Source organism: Adiantum capillus-veneris, chromosome 14 (assembly GCF_014529385.1).
Source record: "Adiantum capillus-veneris isolate H3 chromosome 14, ASM1452938v2, whole genome shotgun sequence".
Taxonomy (NCBI): Eukaryota; Viridiplantae; Streptophyta; class Polypodiopsida; order Polypodiales; family Pteridaceae; genus Adiantum; species Adiantum capillus-veneris.
In genome coordinates this window covers 44049620-44058558 of record NC_140944.1, presented here as the reverse complement: position 1 = coordinate 44058558, position 8939 = coordinate 44049620, and positions in this window count along the sequence as shown.

Sequence of the window (8939 nt, the reverse complement as noted above, 5' to 3'; positions counted from 1 at the left end):
ATTGGGTGATAGAAAGATTACCTCTTCTTACTCTCTCTTAGTTGTAGCTTCTGTGGGAGTCGAAGAGAAGTTCCTTGTATTTGGTGCTGTATGGCAGGGTTGTGGGCTGTTTGGAGCCGAGGGCGTTGCTTGAAAGAGGAGCAAGAGGGGGTTGTGGGTCGAGCATACAAAACGCTGGGAAGTTTTAGGGCACTGGAAGATGAACATGCTGTCGTAGTTGTGGAGGACAAGGCAGGACGGGGTGGTGATGCTATTGGAGCTGTTGGCAAGGAAAAAATGAGATTTGAACTCGCACAACAATTGCAAGTGGAATCCCAAGAGGCGTTTCTCATCAGGGTTGTGGGTTTGAGGCTCATGGATTGCGTATTCTTGGGTGTATTCTCCTTCCCTATTTGGGGGGGGGGGGGGGTGGTTGTGACCACGGCTACCCCTCGCCTCTCGAGGGTGTAATAAACAACAATGTACAATTGTAAATACATGGTATGTGTATAGTTTCTCCCTACTATGTTCCTTACATTGATGAAAAGAAATAAAATAAAAAAAAGAGAAAATGACCAAAATGCCCCTCTAATTTGTGGAAATTCCCAAAGTAGCCCTCAAATTTCAAAAATTCCCTAAATGCCTTTCAAATTTGCCAAAATACCCTTGGTCATGAGATTAAATTTCTCCACAGATAATTTTTTTTGCAGCTTTGCATAAGAAGATTGATTGTCTATCAATACAAGATGCTCAAGCTAGAATTTGAGTTGGTTGTGTAGGCTTTGGAGATGAATCGCTTCATTCTTTTTAAACATAATCGACTATTTTTGCGAGGTAATTTGTGACAAATAACATGCTAAGCACTCAAAAACAAAGCTAAATTGTCAAAAAGGAATAAAGATCAGAAACTCTTGAACAATTAGACCAAAATAAATATAAGGGTATTTTGGGAATTTCCACAAATCAGAGGGGTATTTTGGTAATTTTCCCTTTAAAAAATGGTGGGTTGCGGTGCGGGAGGGCTATTGCACACCCCTCTTTTTTGGAAGCGACTTTTGTCATGAGTAAGAGAGGGAGTTAGAGAAGAACTTGGGATGAGGTTGAAATTAGTAGCTACACCCCTCTTTTGGAAGTGACTTTTGTCATGAGTAAGAGGGGAATTAAGAAAAGAGCTTGGGATGAGGTTGAAATCAGTAAATGGAGATGGAGGGTTGCGGCTTGAAGCTTATAGAAAGACAGCAAGGGTTGTGGACAGGGTTGTAGTCACTTAGGGCAAGCTCCTAGATAGGGTTGCAATGCAATTGGAGCCGTTGACACCAGTGAGCAAATCGATTAGATTTGATGAGATTTGTACTCGTGCAAGAAGTGCTTTATAAAGCAAGCAATGTTGACCAGTAGGAATAATGGACAACCGTTTGGAAGGACTTGTTGCAATAGTAGCGCAAGGTTACACTTGAGTTGAAAGCAATAAACCTCACTTAAATAGCTAGAGCCTAGAACTTGCTGGTGTTGCAGCTAATTGAAAACAACTGACCAAGAAGAGGTGTCGTTTACAAGTTAGGATGAAAATGAATTTTCTTTTTAGAGCCAAGTCCGACTATGCACTAGGGACATTAGTAGTATTTAATAAAATTTATAACATTTGTGGTCACACAATAATGTTATGATATTAGCAATATGAAAGGGACAACACCCGTACTAATACTACACATTTTCTTTGTACTAAGAAGTTACTACCATGATCAACCAATGAGAATTCGTAACTAAAAGCTCTTCAAGATGCTAGGTTGTTTCCTTTCCTATTTGAAGAAAAGTGAAAGAGCCCACATTCTCCTTTGCTTTTATTCAGACAAAGAGTTTGTCTACTTACCGTTGCCATTATTCTTGATCACAAGGCACTTTCAGCGCCTTTTCATATAGACAAAAATGATTCACTAGTTCAAATACATACAACTAGTAAAAGTGCAAACTAAGAACTATGAGACCCTTTCTAGTTGCTCAACCTAGTAAGTTTGTAACTATATGACAAATTATAGTATCATATAGTAACTAAGTTTGTAAGTTTGTAACTATATGACAAATGATAGTATCATACAGTAACTAAGTTGCTAAATCTAACTAGAAACTCTTCACACTTGTTAGCAAGACCAAACTAGAAGTCTATCTAGCAAGTCAGATTGTAAATCTAATTTAGTTAGTGACTTAGCAAATCTAAATTAATAAGACTTGTAGCAAATTGAAGCTAGAGATGTATGGTAAGTTCAAACTAAGTAATTTAGAAAAATGTTGCAAAAAAAGTGCATGTAATAAAATATCAAAGTTAGATAGGATACCATTATTCTGGACTACATATATAACCTTCAAAGAAATATCCATTGTTCATGAAATTGAAACCTTAATTTTCATTTGTCAATTCCACATCTTTGAGTGAAAAAGCTCTCATCTTATAACAATTGATACTAGCTATGTTCTTTATACTAAGAGCCATTAAATTCTCACACATGGTAAAAGAATTAGTGTCACTCTTTTTTTTTTGAGGAAAGAATGTGCTTTTATAGAAAAATATAAATAGATTTAACTTCTTCATCATCAACACACAACTCTTGTGCTTATTAAAATTTATATGTGTTAATCAAGGTATGGTGTAAGTAGTATATATAACAAAATACACACATTCTTCTCTAAAGATTAGCTCTCATCATTGATACTCTCCTCTCTTGATTTTATTGAGAGTTTTTAAACATCAAAACACATATGGTTTTAATCTTTCTCATCAAGGATCTTATTTATGTAGCTAAACTTAATCAATTAATAAATTTTTTGGTTATTAGAGATTGTTAAATGTTTCTCTTTCTTTTTATAGTCTCTTGGAATTTACTTGTATTTTAAAAACATGGCACACAACAACTTGTTAAACAAGTGAAAGGGTCACGATGGCTTTCAGAAACAATAAGAAAGTGATAAAATTGTTTAAACTGGTATCAGTGTTTGGGAAAGGATTGCATCAGCTTATCATTGAGTCGATTGAAAATTGAGACTAGCTAGCTGTAAACCATGGTAAACAAAAGAAAAATGGATGAAATATGCAAGAACGTTGTCCAAATATTTTGCAAATCTCAAAATTTTTGCTAGTATTTCTTTGTGAGGAAACTCGATCAGTAGCCGCTTAATACTTTCTTGAATGTTAACACTAATTGGAATCAAGCTATAAAATGCAAGAAATGTAAAGCCATGTGAAGTTGTGAAATGAAAGGTGAAATAAAAAAACTAATTAATATATGTGTGTGTAGAATTTATTAGAATTATGCAAGGTGAAGCTTCACTTTAGCATTCTTAAACAATAGAATGCAAAACAAGGTAAAGATTTACGGCAGCCTACATACAGAGAAGAGAGAGAGAGAGAGAGAGAGAGAGAGAGAGAGGGAGAGAGAGCTACCTCGACTCCAACGAAGTGAGAGAGTGGGGAGGCACTCCCATGTGCACACATTAAAATCCAAAAACATTCAAATGCCACATGGAGAACATCCAACAATTCAATTCAATGGTAAAGGAATTGCACCAAAAATCTTTGGTTTTCCTCATGTCCTTATGTATGAGTGTTATATTAATTGACCTCCTAAAAACATAAAGCATATAAATTATAAATTATTAGTGAGAGTTTAGGGATTGATCTAATTCTTGTATAAATATATCAATAAAACAAATTACACAATAAAATGATGCATGCTATTAAATGAAATAAATACATGATATTTTTAGGATAGAAATGAATATTGAAAATGTCTAAACCTAATCCCTAATAATAATACATGCACTAAAGTAACAAGGTGACATTTATGTATCAAAACAAAAAGTTGAAAAAAGAATCTTAGTTGTGAATTTTTTTAAAGCTAATCCCTACTAATAATACATGCATTAAAGTAATAAGGTGACATTTGGAAAAAAAAATCTTAGTAGTGAAAAAATTCTTTCATGTAAGGACAATTTATAAATTTTTAGTTAGAAATTGTCTGTAAAGGAAAAGAAAATTTACAAGGAAAAAATAATGTTTTAAATCAAAAAGTTGACAAGAAAGTAATTAAATCTTTAAATGAAGAGTCCATTTGTAAACAAAGATTAAAAAAAATTCAAGTGAGCATTAAATAAAGGGACCAAATTACAATGATGAAAAGAGACACTTACATTATAAAAGGAAAATATAACCTTTATAAAACTTATAAACTAAACAAAGATTTAAAAAACAAAAAAAGTCAAGTGAGCATTAAATAAAGAGACCAAATTACAATAATGGAAAGACCCATTTACATTATATAAAAAAAATATAACCTTTATTAAACAAGGAAGTCAATTGAGCATTAAAAGAAGGGACCAAGTTGAAATGATGAAAAGACCCATATACATTATAAAACAAGCTCACCTGACATGTGTCACCAATCCATGATTCTTAATCAACGGTCCAAAAAGTGCACCAATTATCCACCCACTCTCTTATGGCCTTCTGAAGGCCAAAAAACATATATGTGTGTGTGTGTGTGTAAAATTTACTAAAATTATGTAAGGTGAAACTTCACTTTAGCATTCTAAAACAATAGAATTCAAGAAAATTAAAGACAGATATCAAATGAAAGGTAAGTCTCCATCATGCACTGAAAACTATGAAAGTCCCCCTAACCCAGCCCAACACTAAGGGAAAGCCAAAAAGAGAATTCCCTTATGTGTGTATGTGTGTGTGTGTGTGTAAAATTTACTAAAATTATGTAAGGTAAAACTTCACTTTAGCATCATAAAACAATATAATGCAAGAAAATTAAAGACATTCACTTTAGCATTCTAAAACAATATCTTTACGAGCTCATGCACAAGGACTACTACCTTAAACAAACAGTGGAAGATACAGTGGACAGAAGCTCGGTGGACTGAGGTCACCTTAAACATTTGGAAGCCACAATGGCCCCACTTCATGAAGGTGTTTTTATGGAAGGTTCTTTGGGGAGCCTTGCTGACCGGTGTCAAGATTCAGGCACGAGGTATAGGCCGGGGGGCTAGTGAAGACCTATCAAACCTTTTTATGGAATGTCCAACCATAAGAGGTTTCGCAGGGAAGGTGTGCAAATGGATTCAAAGAACGTGGAAGATTGGTTTCTTCAAGAAGGATCTTTCTCTTGGAGGAAAACGCTTTCGGAGTCCTACCCTTCTTATCTGTACCCAAATTGTTAGATTTTGCTTCTTTTACAATATCTGGAAGGTCAGGAACTGCCTTGTCTTCAATAATGAAGTTTCTGTGGCCAGTTTCTCAGTAATTATTCAAGAAAGCAAAGAATTGATATATACGATAAGTAAAAGTCATGACTCGGATGATTGGATTTGGGCAGCACAAGCCATTCAATCAAAGCCTTTATGGTTGTAAAGTCTGATGTAATATCCGCTTCTCAAGGCTCGGCCTAGGCTTGAGATTGATCTGTAATTTTTTGTTCTCTTTCTAATACAATCACTCACAATTGTGAGTTTTGCCAAAAAAAAAAAGCTTTCTAAAACAATAGAATGCAAGAAAATTAAAGACAGATGTCAAATGAAAGGTAAATCTCCATCGTGCACTGAAAACTATGAAAGTCCCCTTTACCCAACCTAACACTAAGGGTTTCTTTTAGAAAGACAAAAAGTATAATACAATAAAGATGATAGTACTCAATATAAATATATGATTAACATACTTTATTTGATTATCTCACTTGAAGTATTATCTATCATATTCTATGTGTCAAAGAACTAAAAATGCGTCGTAAATATCAAACAATATAACTTCAAATTCATACGTTATTCTTTACATAGTTATGATCATCACCATGAAAAGTCACATAAGAATATTTCTCTTCCAAAATAATTACAAAGCTCTCCTCTTATAAACCTTTGATGCTCCTAAATAAAATGTAATCATAATTCAAGTGAAATATACATGTCTAATCTTCAATTTTATAGTATATATATATATATATATATATATATATATATATATATATATATATATATATATATATTATAGTTGAAGATGTGTATGTGTGTGTACACACACACACACACACACATATAAATAAATAAGTACATGCATACATACACTTATACATTAGGAGATTTCGAAGGTCTTTTAGAGGAACATATTAAAGAGAGAGAAAAGAAAACGCGTCCAATGAGCAACAAGACAATGTGATGTAGAAAATACATGAAATAAATTAAAAAATAAGGTAAATATTCTAAAATGAAAAGAATTTTATATTCTTTGTAAGGTAACATCTTCTTTTTACAACGTTGACGATATCAATATGTGGGACCCGCTACTAAGAAACTTAGATAGTTGTCAAGGTACTGTAAGATAATGACTTAAAAGCTATCATACTTTTGTCACTAAAAGCTTTTCCTCTATTAATTTTTTTTTCTAAACTCATCCTCCCTTCATTACGAGATATCTTTCTTCTTACACTTAGAACTATGGCTTCTTCTTCTTTCCGTCCTAAAAGCTCTAGGAGTTGCTCTACTTTGCTCCCCTACTAACCTCACCATGAGTCTACCAAGGAGGCCAAGTAGCAGGATAAGCTCTATTTTCATCTCAAACTCCATCATTGCATATAACCGATGGCAAGAGCAAAGAATAGGCAAAGGTTCTTAGGTTCTAATGCAATCAAGGAGGAAAAGGTCCTGTATAATAAATATTTTTCATTCCACATGAAAAGTAAGAGTGCTCAATTTTAAAGTGGTGGTAAGAAGACTGTAAAGAGGTTTTAGTTCATCAACATGTTTTCACTTACTCTGATATGATTACTATGGCGATAATGTGTCAATGATACATCACCCACGATGCAGTTGTAAGATATTTCTTATCCTTCTTTTTATTCTCTTCCATTTAGACCTTTCTATTCTCTTACATTTAGTCTTACAATTACAAATGTTTATTTATCCTTCTTCATACAAATGGGAGCCAATGGAGTGCATTATAGTCCTCATCTTTGTAACCCGTACTCACATTGATATTTTACAGTATTCGAGAAGAAGAGACAAGAGCCTTGCAAGTGAGGACATATTCTTCTACGATCATTGTTATCAACTCTAATCAAAAGCTTAAAAAAGGAACATTGATAAAGGTTCCTCTACCAACCAATAGAACTCCATGGATTGGCTAGTTCCGGACACAACATTGAGTGAGTCATTGCAGAATAAGCTATATAGGGATGTTCAAAGGTCTCTCCAAAACTCTGTACCCACTAAATTGGTGAAGATTAAAAATTCTATCCTATTAATATATTTGTTGAGGTTTTTCACACCTCCTATGTACATGTCACGAACACTATGTTAGTCTGCAAATCTCTTGATTCTTCCTTCTGTGACAAGATTCTTGATCGAGGATGGTATATGAAAGAGGTGGATGGCATATGATGCAAAATTGCACTTGACACTTTGGTTGCCAAGTATATGATTGGCACTCAGTTGCTTATCATCTCATTTTGGTACAAGCTCTCTCAGTTTGTTGGAACTTGCTATGTGCCTATTGATCAAGAGTTAGCATGTTTGGAGAACAACATTGTCATAGATATGGAAGCACTTCATAAAGACCTCAATCTTGTGACAGTGATGACAGAAAGGGAGCAATGCAGCCTTCTCCAACTCCGGCATGACATAATGGAGGAGACTACAAACAACAAGCCTCAAAATTTTATTTCTTGCTGGGTGGACGCAACGAAGGGAAAACCAAAACTTTTGTAGAGATCTTTGTGGCTGAGTTCAAATCGTGCCAATGTAATGTATCTTGGATGAACTCCATAAAAATATATCTTTTCTTTCAATTCAAATATTCATTTCAAGAGTGAGATACGAGTGATATGAATGTGACTTTCTTTCTCTCTCTCTCTCTCTCTCTAACACATCACTAGCACCACCTTGATAGGACAAAGAATCAATTTAATATATATAGTTAGCATTTCAAAGAGTATTTGCAGGTATAAATTTAGAGGTAGTCAAGGGGCTATAATAGGATTCTTGTATATAATGGATCAAAGCGTCCTCTAGGTAGAAGTCATATTCATGTCCTTGAAATGATGGTGGGGAGAGAATAATGCCCGGTGGATTAAGCAAACCCTTATGTGGTGTGTCATCTATCAACAAAGTATTGCTAGCATCAAAGGGAACTTGGATTTGGGAAAAATATTTTTAATATACATCGAGTTTTGTAGGGCCCTCAATGGAAACACACTACCTTTGGCTATACAAAGAATTAAATTTTGAACGGTGGATTTCGTCTACATTGCAGACTACGGCAACAAGAGGGTCTAGGTTTTGCTGCTGCACAAAAGACCACATTGCAACTCGAAACTTTGGAAGAAGAAACTTCAAGAATTCCTTAGTGCTTGGCCGAACAATGATCTTGCAATTGCCTACCTAAAAAGTGTGCAGGTTGATGTAGACTACATCTAAAACATATGTCTCTTGCAACAACAACAATCCATTGATGTCCAAAATAATCAGTCTCTATAGACATTTTGTGAAACATTCAGATAAGGTAGAAACTAGGATACTTTGTTATTCTTTTACATGGGATATTATCAGAATAACCATGTCAACTTCTAGCAAGGGTCCATACTGGGTGTGACTATTGTAGAGGTTGTCTTGTCCGGTGTTGATGTCCTCAAGATTCTCCTCCTCAGAATCTTGTGCTTCTACAGTCTGAGACTCTTGTGTTTCCATCATAGAGGTGTCCATAGGAGATATATTGGCTTCTATAGTAGTATAGTATGTTTGAGGCTCATGCATTGTTGAATCATGAGGATGTTCAGCCTCTCAGGTTCAAATGGTAGAGGGCTTTGATTGAGGGGAGTTTCAATGTGCATCTCCTCCTCAGCCCCTCCCTTTGCATGATCTTCCTCCTCAACCCTTCCCTCATCATGGTGCATCTTTGCCTCCTCGACCTCCGCATT